This window comes from Protopterus annectens, chromosome 9.part0 (assembly GCF_019279795.1).
Source record: "Protopterus annectens isolate FY-2018-M chromosome 9.part0, PAN1.0, whole genome shotgun sequence".
Taxonomy (NCBI): Eukaryota; Metazoa; Chordata; order Ceratodontiformes; family Protopteridae; genus Protopterus; species Protopterus annectens.
Genome location: NC_056743.1, coordinates 14,521,834 through 14,536,205, shown reverse-complemented (window position 1 = coordinate 14,536,205; position 14,372 = coordinate 14,521,834). Strand labels below are relative to the sequence as shown.

At 44.5% G+C, this 14,372-nt stretch overlaps 1 protein-coding gene across 1 annotated transcript in view; it reads left to right on the top strand.

Moving 5' to 3' along the window:
• F2 (coagulation factor II, thrombin) overlaps window positions 1-14,372 on the top strand; it is a 1,266,023-nt gene that overhangs the window by 1,179,606 nt on the left and 72,045 nt on the right. The window lies entirely within an intron of this gene.

Below are 14,372 nucleotides of genomic sequence, written 5' to 3'. Positions count from 1 at the left end.
TGCCATAGTGGCTTCCATTAAAGCAAGATAGCGTGGCTTTCAGTGTATAAGTAAACAAACTATTGGTGTACACATGAGCATGTGCACACACACACACACACACACACACACACACACATGCCTTGCATGCTGGTATTTCTCAAAGGTATGATATTTTTCTGTATAATGTATGCTAAAACCTTTTTGGTTCTGTATTGAAAGTTCAAAGATTAAAAAGCTTGATAGTACATTTTGGCAACTCAGGTATAACTTCAAACTGAGGTTTCATTTGAGAGGGCAAAATTCCTTTCATTATACCCCAGTGTGAGGAGCTTTGTCCCATACACAATATCTAAATGTAACTAAATTTAAAAATGCTCATACAATAAGCATATTTTTGCAGGTGGCAAGGCCCCCCACACCCCTTTTACATATATAATTGTATATCAGTTCAAACAGTGGCATGGCTAGAGTTTGTGCCACCCAAGGCTGTTTTTGAGTTTGCCGCCCCTCTCTCCTCACAAAATCATGGTCAAATGGGCCCCCCATGCACAGCCCCACCTGCAGCCATTCCAGTGACCCATTACTTAGCTATTTCTCTCCATTTGCCATAAACACTGTAATATGAATACTGCTTTGTGCTTTACTTCTACAATGATTATTTGGGGTTCATATTATATCACTGAATGCGGAAAACAGCGAACGGTGTTACAGCGACACATATTCAGCGAACGCTGAAAATGTTGAAACCACAGAACAGCGATTTCTTTCCTATGGAAAGAAATCGCTGTTCCAGCCCCCCCCCCAAATAAAGCATTAAACTTCCAAACACATGCACACATACCCTAATCCTAATTATACCCCCCAAAAAACAGTAAACAACTAAATACACATATGCATGTAACCCAAACATACATCTAACAAAAAAAAAGCAATAAACATTTTAACACATATGCACTTACCTTAACCCGCACCCTAACCCTAAGGTCAGTAACTCTCACACATTTACATAAACAGTTCCAAACACAAACACACTTACCTTAACCCTAATCTTACCCCCCAAAACAAAAGTAAACAGCTAAAAACATACACGTAACTCAAGCATACATCTAACGCAAAATAAAAAAACAGTAAACACTTTCATACATATGCACTTACCTTAACCCGCACCCTAACCCTAAGGTCAGTAACTGTTGCACAATCACACTCAGGAGTTATACCGGACAAGGGACCACACTACACTCCAGAACAGGCAAAGCAACGAAGCAGTCAAGTGACTTCTTTCCCAGGGAAAGAATTCACTGAACAGCCGCTTCGCTGTTTTGCCTGTTCGCCCTACATGTGTAGACGAAAATGCATTTGACAAAATGCATTTTTGTCATTCCAATATGAACCCATTATTTGGATTTCATTGAAAACTTATTTTAAATTTTATAGCACAAACACTGATAGACATCTGCCAAACAAAGCAGTACAGTCTCACAATGAAAACAGACTTATAGGGTTACCACCTGTCCCACTTTGCGAGGGACAGTCCCTCTTTGGGCAGTTGTGTCCTGACAAAAAAATGTAAAAATGGCAAATGTCCTGAGATTGTAGGACAAAATTATTTCCTATATTTTATGTAATAGTTGCATAAAACAGTTATTCTGTATCTAAAATACATAAATGTTACAAGAAACAGAATAAGCAACTAAAATGCTCGAAGAATAAGCTTTTATTTAGGCAAAAAAGTTAAGTTCTATCCTTTGTACTGACCGTGGGTATGTGTCTGCCTTTAAAATCTGATGTTTGTACTGAAAATGTCCCACTTTGGCCATTTGAAAAGGTGGCAACCCTACAGACTTAGCATTAAAACTTTCTCTGCCCTTGAAATTCACATTCTTTGAAACAGCATTGAAACCCACATTCAAAGAAAATGCATCTGACCAATGGCAGATAAAGTTTACCTTTGGGCTGTTTTCAAATCATAGGCCCGTTGCACGCTTAGGACCATGCAGACATGCATGTGTTCTTTGAGTCACCTTCCTGATTGTATTAAATTATATTACTTGTATAATACAGCACACTTGTTAAAGCATGTTTTAAAATGTATTGTTCGGAGCATTTTTCCACTAAGCAATAAAACAATGTATGAACCAATAATGACAAAACTGCCCAATTCAGAACATTTCCATCATAAAAGTCTACTCAAACTTCTCTCATTACAGTCCTCCAGTATCAGTAAATATACACAATCACTGCAGAAGTAAAAGTCATCTAAATAATTGCACATTAAAGAAATCTGTAACTAATGAAGAGGTTGCTGCTAGCAAACAATTGTATGTTTCATTTACAAATAAAGTGCCTGTTGCCCTTGAAGAATAAATTGCCATTGTTGCATTAAAAAAATGATAAGCTAGTAATATTGCAATAGGGAATGGATGGCATACTGGTAACAGGTTCACAGTTACTATGTATCTCCTCCAAAGGAGGACATTCTCAGGACTGCAGTACCCCCCTTTAAAGTACAACACTGTACAATATCAGCAATACATCTACATTCTGTGGGAGTAGAAGCCATAGCCTTCTGCAGAAAAAGCAAATATTCCACCTGTTGTGATACTAACAATGCAAGTAGACTTTGCATAAGCAGCACTAAACTTCTCTTCCCCTGAAACTGTCAGCTCCTTGTAAAATCCACTTGACACTCAAATATATCTCTCAACTTTGCAGCACAAGAAATCTGGAAAAAAGCCAACATTTATTGCGGGGGGGGGGGGCAAAAACACAGACACATTTTAAACATTGCTTATATAATCACAGAAAGTTGATAGAATAAGATGTTGTTCTTTGTGTTTCACTGTTGCAGTCATCACATTTGGGTTATTCCTGCCAGGGTAGCCCCCAGCCGGCCCGAATACCAGAGACTTAGTATTTCTGCGTCGGGTGCTGTTGCTTGAGGACTGACGTCAGGACATTAGTAGTATAAAGTAAGGCAGCTGACACCATTACATCGGTCTTTCTTGCCATGGAGCCTGAAGCAGACACAGTTAGCACAAGTGCCGGTCGGCCGCTACCTGAGTTTTTGTTTCCGAATTGAAGTTGAAGTCTTCTAAAGATAAGTCCCCCATTGAGAATCCTTTTTTTTTGCACTAACTGATGACAGAAAAAGTTAACAATTGTCTCGCTGGTGGAAAGCAAATACCTCACCGAGACTTCCACTCTTACTGTGTCACTTGTTTAGACCATGACCACGACATCCCCCGTTGTTGCTACTGTGCTTTGTTCAATGCCAGAACTATCTGTCATTGAGCCCTTATTGTAGCCAGATATTTTCGTTTACAGTCCTCAAATTCTGATATAGCTTTGGTAAGCCATCCGGCAGGAGATCTTCGGTAAAAACGTAAAGATAAAGACAGAGAAGACCGCACAGGTCCAAACCTACCGAAGATGCTTCCATTAAGCTAGTCATTGGTACTCAGTGAGGTGCTTTCTCAGCCCCTGATTTCCATTTCCTTTGACTCGCAGGCTGCTACCGAGACCCTTTCAGAGTCCGGTATGCTGCAAAACTGTTCTTCGATTAAGGATCTTGCAGTCATCTCTACCTTCTATGGGTCTGGAGCTGCTGAGCAGGCACCAGCTTCCGAGGAAGTCCTTCGCACTACCAAAGTCTCAACACAAACAGATGTCTTCTTTTGTGACTACTGTTCTTTCAAAAACAACTGAGTTTCTTAGGCCCAGGGTATGAACCACACCCAAGAAACCGACGACCCACTCTCAGGCGTTTGCTACCTTGCCTCAGTCTCAAATGCTTAAAATGGTGGAAGACCTTATCATGCTGATCAAGGAAAGCCAAGCTACCCCCTCAAAAAGGAAAAGAAATCTGTCCCCTGTAGTTTTGTCTGAACTAGAGTCAGATGAATCTGATGCATCTGACTATGAAGACATGCAACCCCTCTCCACTTATGAGGATTCTGATGCAGAGGACTCCATTCCTTCAGCCTCTCCCCCAAAGGATTTTTCCTTTGGGGAAACCCTGCATACTTTAAGGGAGCATTTCCAATGGGAGAGTCTGGACTACCCTCAGTCCAAAAAGAGACTCAGGGAATTCCTAGATCTTCCACAACACAGACCCTTGTCCACCCCACAGTCCTGGATGTTGTGGATGATGTTTTCTTTGAATCCAACTTGACTCCTGCTCCCAGAAAACCAGACAGGTACTATAGAGTCCCTGACTCACACAAATATCTTTTTAAAAATCCAGCAGCTAACCCTGAGGTCATTTCTCAAGGCCCAAAAGGGATTAAAGCAACCTCTGCTAAGAATCCCACCACCTCAGACAGGGATTCCCAAGGATTGGACAGATTTAGTAAAAAAGTATACACCTCAGCTAGTCTTACTATCAGGGCACTAAACTGTCAGTTCCATGTGCTGAAATATCAGCAACATACCTTGGAACTCCTTAAACAAAAAATGTCTTCCTTTCCTGCTTGGCAGAATCTAAAGATTTACAAGACTTAATGCATTCTGCAAGTCAAGTAACTAAACACATTTTGCACTGTGGTTTTGATGCCCTAGAAGCTTCTTGTAGGGCAGCAGTCACTGGATCTGTCATTAGAAGACATGCATGGCTTAAGGAACAACCCCTGCTAGACCATGTCAAATCTAAATTGTTGGATGCCCCCTTGCACAAAGATAATATTTGGCACTAAGGCAGAAGAGGTCTTAAAAAAGATGGAAGAAAAAGCAAAATCTATGCAAACAGTTAAAGATTTTGTACAGGTCCAGCCCCCTAGGTTCAGCAGGCATTGTCCCTCCAAGCACTGGTCCTTTCCAACTCTGAGTAAACAGGCCCAGCCTAGGCCCCGTGGAAGCAGACCCCCCCCCCCCCCACAGACAGCAGCCCCAGGGAATGCAGAGATCTAAGCACTACCTCTACTTCAAAACCAGGGAGTTCTAAGCCACCCTGTTATGGTAAAAACTCACAATGACTCACCTCCTCCCCTCTGCCCACCTTCACTTACCCCTAGGAGGAAAACTCTCCTTTCACTCAAGCACCTGGGCCAGCATTACCAAGGACCAATGGGTTAGGAACATTGTGTCTCAGGGTTACAAATTCTCCTTCCACACCCTTCCAACCCAAAAAGGGTTCAAGATCTACCACCAAATCAGTGGGCAGAGGCTCAGAAGCAAATTCATTCCCTACTCTCTATGAGGGCAGTAGAACACGTTCCTGCAGAACAGATAGGCCAAGGCTTCTACTTCAGACCTTTTCTGGTCCCCAGAAAAGAAGGCACCTGGCACCCCTTCCTCATTCTATCCATTCTAAACACCTTCCTGGTGATCCCAAAATTCAAAATGCTCATGCTCCAGCAGTTGCTAACCATGCTTGCCAAGGATGCTTGGCTAGCCACCCTAGATCTAAAAGAGGCCTACCTTCACATTCCTATCAGGGAATCATGCAGGAAATATCTCTGCTTCAGGGCAGGATCTCAATACTTTTAGATGTTCTTCGTGTTTCACTGTTACAGTCATCACACTTGGGTTATCCCGCCTGCAGGTAGCCCTCAGTCGGCCCGAATACCAGAGTCTTAGTATTTCTGCATCAGATGCTGTCACTTCTTCCATGACATTAGGTCATCAGGGGTATAAAACAGGTAGCCGATGCGATTACATCAGTCTTTCTTGCCAAGGAGGAGCCCGAAGCAGAAGCAGTTCGCAAGTGCCGGTCGACCTCTACCTGAAATTTTTGTTTTAGAGTTTCTAATCCTGAAGTCTTCTAAAGCTAAGTACCCCATTGGAGATCCTTTTTTCTTGCTCTAACCGATGTCAGAAAAAGTTAACAATTGTCTTGCCTGTGGAAAGCAAATACCTCACAGAGATTTTCATTCTTACTGTGTCACCTGTTTAGGCCCAGACCACGATGTCCCTCGCTGTCGATTTTGTGCTTTGTTTAATGCCCAAATCATTTGATGTCGGACTTTCTTTGTCGCTAAATTCTTTTGCTCTTGTTCTCCGTATTCCGAAATGGCTTTGATAAACCATCCAACTACCTATTTTCAGAAAACATTTAAGGATAAAGACAGAGGCAGACCCCATAGGTCCAAAACTGCCGCTGATGCTTCTATTAAGCTAGTCGCCAGTCCGCCAGTACTCCGTGAGGTGCCTTTGCAGCCCCTGATGCCTGCTTTTATGGATTCGCAGGCCTCTGCTGAGACCCATTCGGACTCCGGTATGCTGGGAGATGCTTCTTCGACTATGCAACCTGTGGATGTCTCTACCTTGGAAGGGTCCGGAGCCGCTGTGCAGGCACCAGTTTCTGAGGGTGTATTCCTTCCTACCAATGTTTGAATCAAACTGACAACTTCTTTTTTAGCCAAAACTACCAAGTTTCTTAGGCCCAGAGTATGCACTACACCTAGAAAACTGATGACCAAAGTGCATGCTCAAGCTCCCATGCCACAAAAACAAATGCTTAGAATGGCTGAAGACCTTATTACCTTAATTAGGGGAAGCCAGCCTTCCCCTGCTAAGAGTCAAAGAACTGAGTTTCCTTCCGACTAAACAGACCAGGAGTCTGATGACTCTAACCCTTCTGATTATCAGGATATGCCCTTACCAGCCTATGAGGACTCAGATGCAGAGAAATCCATTCCCTCTGCCTCTCCTCCAGAGGATTTTTCTTGAAACCTTGCATACTTTAAGACAGCATTTACACTGGGAATGCCAAGACTACCCTCAGTCCAAAAAGAGACTCAGACAATTTTTAGAGTTGCCTCAGCACAGGCCTCTAGCTATACCCCCTGTCCTGGATGTTGTAGATGATGTCTATGGAATCCACTCTTACTCCAGATACATTACCCCCAGCCCATAGGAAACCTAACAGGTACTACATAGTACCTGATTCCCACAAATTTCTCTTCTGGAATCCTACTGCTGATCCAGACACCATTCCCCAGGGACCTAAAGGTATTAACGCTACTACAGCCAAAAATCTTACCCCTTCAGACAGAGATTCCAGAGCTTTACACAGATGGGATAAGAAGGTATATACCTCTGCAACTCTTGCCATCAGGGCATTGAATTGCCAGTTTCACATGTTAAAGTACCAGCAACATATTATGAAATTAATTAAACAAAAAAATGGTATTTCCAGATTGTGCAGAAAATAAAGATTTACAAGAGCTAATGCATTCTGCAAATCAAGTTAGTAAGCATACCCTGCAGTGTGGCTTTGATGCCCTAGAAGCATCTTGCAGGGCTGCAGTCACTAGTTCTGTACCGAGAAGGCATGCTTGGCCGAAGGAACAAACCTTGCCAGATCATCTCAAATCCAAATTACTAGACACTCCTTTAAATAAGACTGTTTGTTTGGCACCAAAGCAGAATAAGTTCTGAAAAAGATGGAGGAAAAAGCTAAATCTATGCAAACGGTTAAAGAATTCTTACAAGTGCAACCACCTAGGTTCAGTAGGCATTGGCCTTCAAAAAACTGGTCCTTCCCAGCCCCTTCCAGGCCTTCCCAGACAAGACCCCAGGGGAAACAGGCCACAGAGACTACAGTTTCAGGGTATGCAGACATCTAAACAATGGAGTGCTCCCACCCCATAAATAGGGAGTGGTAAGCCACTTCCTATGGAAAAAGTTCACAATGACTTCTCAATTCTCCTTCCCAGCCCTGCCCAACTGCTTGTGCCCCTAGGAGGAAAACTTGCCCTTCATGCAAAAAACTGGATGTCCATTACTCAGGGCTGATGGGTCCTCAACATTGTTTCCCAGGGGTGCAAATTCTACTTCCATTCACTGCTAACCCCAAGTAGGTTTCCAGACCTACCTCCAAACCAGTGGGCAGAGGCTCAAAAGCAATACTTTCCCTGCTTAATATCAGAGCTATTCAACCTGTTCCACTAGAACAAAGGGGTCAGGGTTTCTACTCCAGACTTTTCCTGGTGCCCAGAAAAGAGGACTCTTGGTGCCCTATCATGAATCTTTCAATTCTCAACACCTTTCTGGTGGTCCCAAAATTCAAGATGCTTACCCTGCAACAGCTTCTCCCTATGCTAGCCAAGGATGCCTGGTTAGTCACTCTAGACTTAAAAGAAGCTTTTCTGCATATCCCCATAAGGGAGTCCTGCAGGAAATATCTACGTTTCAGGGCAGGCTGTATGCACTGTCAGTTCTCTGCACTCCCCTTTGGCTTATCTACTGTGCCCAGAGTATTCACAAAGTGCTTGGCCCACGAGTGGAAATTGGAGCCCAACACCTTCAACCTTCTGCATACTGCAGACAGAGAAATATCCAAATTTTCCAGTACTTGGACAACTGCCTGAATGAGACGGACAGTCAGGAATTGCTAGTCCAGCACCTGGCATTTGTAATTGGGGTACACCATAAACAAAAATAAATTACAACTGGTACCCAGTCAAAAGATTGTATTCCTGGGAGCAAGCTTGGACGCAGCTTCCCAGATGGCATTTCTCACTTCAGAAAAACAGGTCTATCTGACAAACTACTTCAAACAAATGGCCACCAGAACCCAGCTATCTGCAAGAAAAATACTGCAAGCCTAGGGTTCATGGCCTCATGTATTCTGCTAATTCCATATGCAAGACTACGTATGAGGAAACTTCAGTGGTACTTAAAGTCTTTGGTGCCAACATTCTCAGGACCTGGAAACAGTCATTCCTGTCATACTTTGTCTAAGGGCAGAGTTCCTTAGGTGGGCAGAAGCATGCAACCACAACAAGAGACTGCATTTCACTCAACCCCTTGCTGCCCAAACCCTGACAACAGATGAATCAGACTATGCATGGGGGGCTCACATGGCAGACAAATGCATTCAGGGCCACTGGAGCCCAGGGCAGATTCCTCCTGCACATCAATCAAAAAGAGATGCTAGCTGTACAGAATGCTCTGACAGCTTCCAGGCACCTATTCCTTCCAGGACAACTGCTGATAAAAACAGACAACACCACAGTTATGTGGTACATAAACAAGCAGGGGGGAACCCATTCTTACCCACTCTGTAGGTTAGCCATGGCCCTGTGGAACACATCCTTGAACAACCAAGTGCATCTACATGCTCAATTCCTGCCAGGCAAACAAAATTCACTGGCAGACGACTTGCGCAGAAAGCTCCTCAACCAACACAAATGGAAATTGGAGCCCAACACCTTCAGCCTTCTGATCCAGAGGTGGGGGACACTGGAGGTGGACCTCTTTGACTCCCCTGAGAATTACCAGCTAAGCAAATACTGCACCAGGAACCCCCACAGCAGGGCCTGGAATGTGGATGCCCTATCCTTTCAATGGGAAAACCTTTCCCCCTCTGCCCCTTCTCTCAAGAGTACTACTCAAGATTAAACAGGACAGGCCAAGGGCAATTCTTATTGCCCCAGACTGGCCATGCCAGCACTGGTACCCACTCCTACGCAGTCTGACAATGGTGCCTCCCTGGCACCTACACCAGACTCCTACCCTGCTGTTTCAGCAGGATGGACAGATTTTGCATCCACAATTGCAAACCCTAAACCTTGCAGCCTGGCTTATCCCTTGAATGCCCCACCAGCAACCCTCAGCAAACAGGTGCTGGATGTCATTCTTGAAGCCAGAAGGCCTGGTACTAGGAAATCCTATGCTGAAAAGTGGAAAAGATATTGTTTTTGGAATCAGTCTAAAGGAAAGGACACAGCAGTGACCTCCTTACCTCTAATCCTGGATTAACTAGCAGAGTTACTCTACAGAAGCCTATCCTTCTCCTCCATTAAGATTCATGCCTCTGCCATCTCATCTCATTATAATACTGAGTCACCTCTATTTTGTCACCCTCTCATCAAACAGTTCCTGAGAGGGGCTAACAACTTAAGGCCCCCTAGGAGAGCACCCACCCCTGCCTGGGGCCTTAACTTTGTACTGGAAAAGCTCACGTTTCCCCCTTTTGAACCTGCTGCCTCAACAGAGTTAAAATTCCTCTCTTGGAAAACAGCCTTGTTTTTAGCCATAACTTCAGCTAGAAGAGTATCTGAGTTACAGGCACTAATGGCTCTGGAACCCTTCATTATTTTCCATGCTGACAGGGTTTCCCTCAGGACTAACCCATCCTTTATGCCTAAGGTGGTGTCCAGTGTGGCTCTAAACCAATCCATCCATTTACCAACCTTCTTCCCTAACCCTCAGAATAAAGGAGAAAGGATCCTGCATTCCTTAGACATGCACAGACAGCTCAGGTTCTACCTTGACAGGACTAAGGCTTTCAGAAAATCTGACCAGCTGCTAGTCAGCTTTGCTACAGGGGCAGAGGATAAGGCCATTTCAAAACAAACCATTTCCAAATGGATAGCACACTGCATACATTTCTGCTGCAAGCACCATGGAAAACCTACCCCACAGGGGGTCAGAACACATTCCACTAGGGCTACTTCCACCTCTACAGCATTTCTCAGGGGAGTCCCTACCAGGGACATTCTGGAAGCTGCAACCTGGAGTTCTATACACACCTTCACCAAGCATTACCACTTGCCTATATTTTCCAAATCCAGGGCTGGATTTGCTACAGCAGTCTTGTAAGGCCTACTAGCCAGCCCTAACACTTCTTGACTGTCTCCACCCATCCTCAGCTTTAGGAATCAACCAAGTGTGATGACTGCAACAGTGAAACATGAAGAACATAGTACAGTTGTGTACACTTACCATAAATGTAGATGTTAGAGTGTATTCACTGTTGCAGTCCTGGTTTCCCTCCCTCCAGCACCCTGGCTTTCTCTCTCTTTCTACCTCTCCCCTCTATGGCCATTCCTAATGGCATTGATATTTATTTTTAACTGGTGGTGTTCTCCACCATATACTAGCTCCCTATTTGGGGGCTCCTGACATTTGGGGCAAGAAAAACTGATGTAATGGCGTCAGCTGCCTGTTTTATACCCCTGACAACCTGACATCATGGAAGAAGTGACAGCATCAGATGCAAAAATACTAAGACTCTGGTATTCAGGCTGACTGAGGGCTACATTTAGGCAGATAACTGCAACAGTGAATACACTCAAGCATCTACATTTATGGTAAGTGTGCACAACTGTACTTTCTCTGCACTTCCCTTTGGCTTATTACTGTGAAAACTAGTAATATGAATTGTAAATATGACTTTGTTTTTGTATTGTTAATGTTACCTTATTTTTGCTGTCTTGCTAACATCATAGTTGTATCTTGGAGCTTATCTCCCCGGGCCTCTACTGAAAATGGACATGTATCCAGTTAGACTAGCCCGGTCAACAAATGTAAAATAAATAATAATAAATAATAAATCTACTGCTCCCAGAGTTTTTACAAAATGTCTGGCTCCGGCCATTGCCTTTTGCAGACAAAGAAATATTCAGATTTACCCATACTTAAATGACTGCCTTATTCAGGCAGACAGCCAGGAAAAGCTGCTCAAGCACCTGGCCTTTGTAAAGACCCTGCTAACCTCCCTAGGGTATACAATCAATGAAAATAAATCCAAACAGGTTCCCACCCAAAGGATAATCTTCCTGGGAGCAAGTCTGAACAAAGCATACCAGATGGCATACCGTACACCAGAGAAACAAATTTTCCTGACACCCTACTTCTCTCAACTGGCCAGAAGCCCCCAGCTATCTGCAAGGAAGATCCTGCAAGCTCTGGGGTTCATGGCATCTTGCATACTACTCATTCCATGTGCCAGACTGCATATGAGGAAACGTCAGTGGTACCTAAAGAGCCTTTGGTGTCAACACTCTCAAGACCTGGAAACTCTTCTACCTATAACTCCTTGCCTCAGAAAGGAATTTCTTTGGTGGGCAACAGCATGCTCCCACAACAAGGGACTGCCCTTCTCCCTACCCTGGCTGCTCAGACCCTCTCCCCAGATGCATCAGACTACTCTTGGGGTGCACACCTGGATGGCAAGTGCATACAGGGCTAATGGGCCCACAGCAAATCCCCCTGCACATCAATCAAAAAGAGATGATGGCTGTGAAGCACACTTTGATAGCTTTCAAAACCTTCTCTCTCCAGGGGTTCTCCTGATCAAAACAGACAACACCACTGTGATGTGGTACATCAACAAGCAGGGAGGGACTCACTCCTACCCTCTATACAGGCTGGCCATGACCCTTTGGCTCACAGTCTCTTCCATGCAACTGCACCTGTTAGCACAGTTCCTACCAGGCTCTCTCAACTCCCTGGCAGACCAATTAAGTAGAAATCTTCTGGACCAACATGAGTGGCGGCTCAACAGAAGTACCTTCACCCTAATAACTCAGAAATGTGGAACCCCAAACATCAACCTATTTGCATCCCACACCAACCATCAGCTCAGCAAAGTCTGCACCAGGGAGCATCATTGCATGGCTTGGAAAGTGGATGCCCTGTCCTTCCCCTGGTCAGTCTGTCGGTCTATGCCTTTCGTCCTCTTCCTCTCATCCCCAGGGTACTGGTCAAAATAAGGGTGGAAAAACCAAGGACCATTCTTATACCTCCAGACTGGCCCGACAACACTGCACAGCCTGTCCCCACTGCCTCCATGGCATCTTCCTCAGATTCCAAACTTCCTGACCCAGAGGGAAAGGGAATTCTTGCATCCCCAATTGAAGACACTCAATTAATCAAACAGTTCCTCAGAGGGGCTAGCAACATGAGGTCCCCAGAAGGGCACCGACACCAGCTTGGGACCTTAACTTTGTCTTGCAAAAGCTCACCTTTCCTCTTTTCAAACCAGCTTCTTCTGCAGAGCTAATATTTCTCTCCTGGAGGACAGCATTCCTTCTGGCCATCACTTCAGCCAGAAGAGTCTCTGAGCTGCAAGCACTCATGGCTGTGGAACCCATCATCATCTTCCATGCAGACAGGGTATCCCTCAGAACTAACCCATCCTTCATGCCCAAGTTGGTGTCCAATGTGGCTCTCAACCAATCCATTCATTTGCCCACCTTCTTTCCTAATCCCCAGAACAAGGGGGGAAGGATTCTTCACTCTCTAGATGTACACAGACAGCTCAGATTCTATCTGGATAGGACTAAATCCTTCAGAAAGGCTTATCAATTGCTGGTTAGCTTTGCTACAGGGGCAGACAGAAAAGCCATCTCCAAGCAAACCATTTCTAAATGGAAAGCACACTGCATCCATTTTTGCTACAAACAGCATGGAAAGCCTCCCCCCAATGGAGGTCAGGACACACTCCACCAGAGCAGCCTCCACCTCTGCAGCTTTCCTCAGCGGAGTCCCCACCAGGGGCATCCTGGAGGCTGCCACCTGGACATCTGTTCACACTTTTACCAAGCATTACCACCTGCCTCTCTTCTCAAATCCAGGGCAGAGTTTGTCTCTGCAGTCTTGCAGGGCATCCTAGCCAGCCCCTAGTTTCCTTGACTGCCTCCACCCATTTCCTCAGCTTTGGGAATCAACCCAAATGTAATGACTGCAACAGTGAAACATGAAGAACATAGTACAGTTGTGTACACTTACCATAAATGTAGATGTTCGAGTGTATTCACTGTTGCAGTCCTGATTTCCCTCCCTCCATCCCTCTTCTATTTCTCCTTTTATTATCATTCTTCCTTGTTGTTCTCCTTTCCTTACAAGGGACATATTGGTATTTATTTTCCACTGGTGGGGTTCTTCCACCAGAACCTGGCCTCCTACTTTGGGGCTCCTGACAGGTTAGGACAAGAAAAACTGATGTAATGGCATTGATTGCCTTACGTTATACTACTGAAGACCTGACATCAGTCTTCAACTGACAGCAACCGACGCAGAAATACTAAGTCTCTGGTATTTGGGTCGACCAAGGGCTACCTTGGCAGGGATAACCCAAATGTGATGACTGCAACAGTGAATACACTCGAACATCTACATTTATGTTAAGTGTACACGACTGTACTTTTTTCTGTTACCATACATTTCCTGAAAGATAGGAAGACTGAAGCTTAAATGGCTATCTTTATTTGGTGAATTCAGTTCTCACTGATTTGCCAGAAAACTGTAAATTTAAGAGGAACAGTCCAAACGTAATATCCAAACATTCCAGACATTCTGTGAAAGTCTGGACAGTTGAGAGCTAGGGACACAACTCCCTGAATCACAAGTGGTGGTACGGGTAGAGAATTCAGGCTCGTGCTTCTGGTACCTAGGATACAGGGTTTGAGCCTGAGTAACACTAACACACACACACACACACACACACACACACACACACACACACAATTACATCACTGGCAGCAATATCAACACACACACCCCGTACTTGAATTTGCAATATCTTACTTGGAACAGGTTCGTTGGGGCAGCTTAAGCAGCGTAATTCCTTGGAACAGATGAATTCATTGGCAACAATAATAAGATTCCATTCTGTGAACAGTTGGACAGGAACAGGATGTCTGTGTGACGATGCACGCACA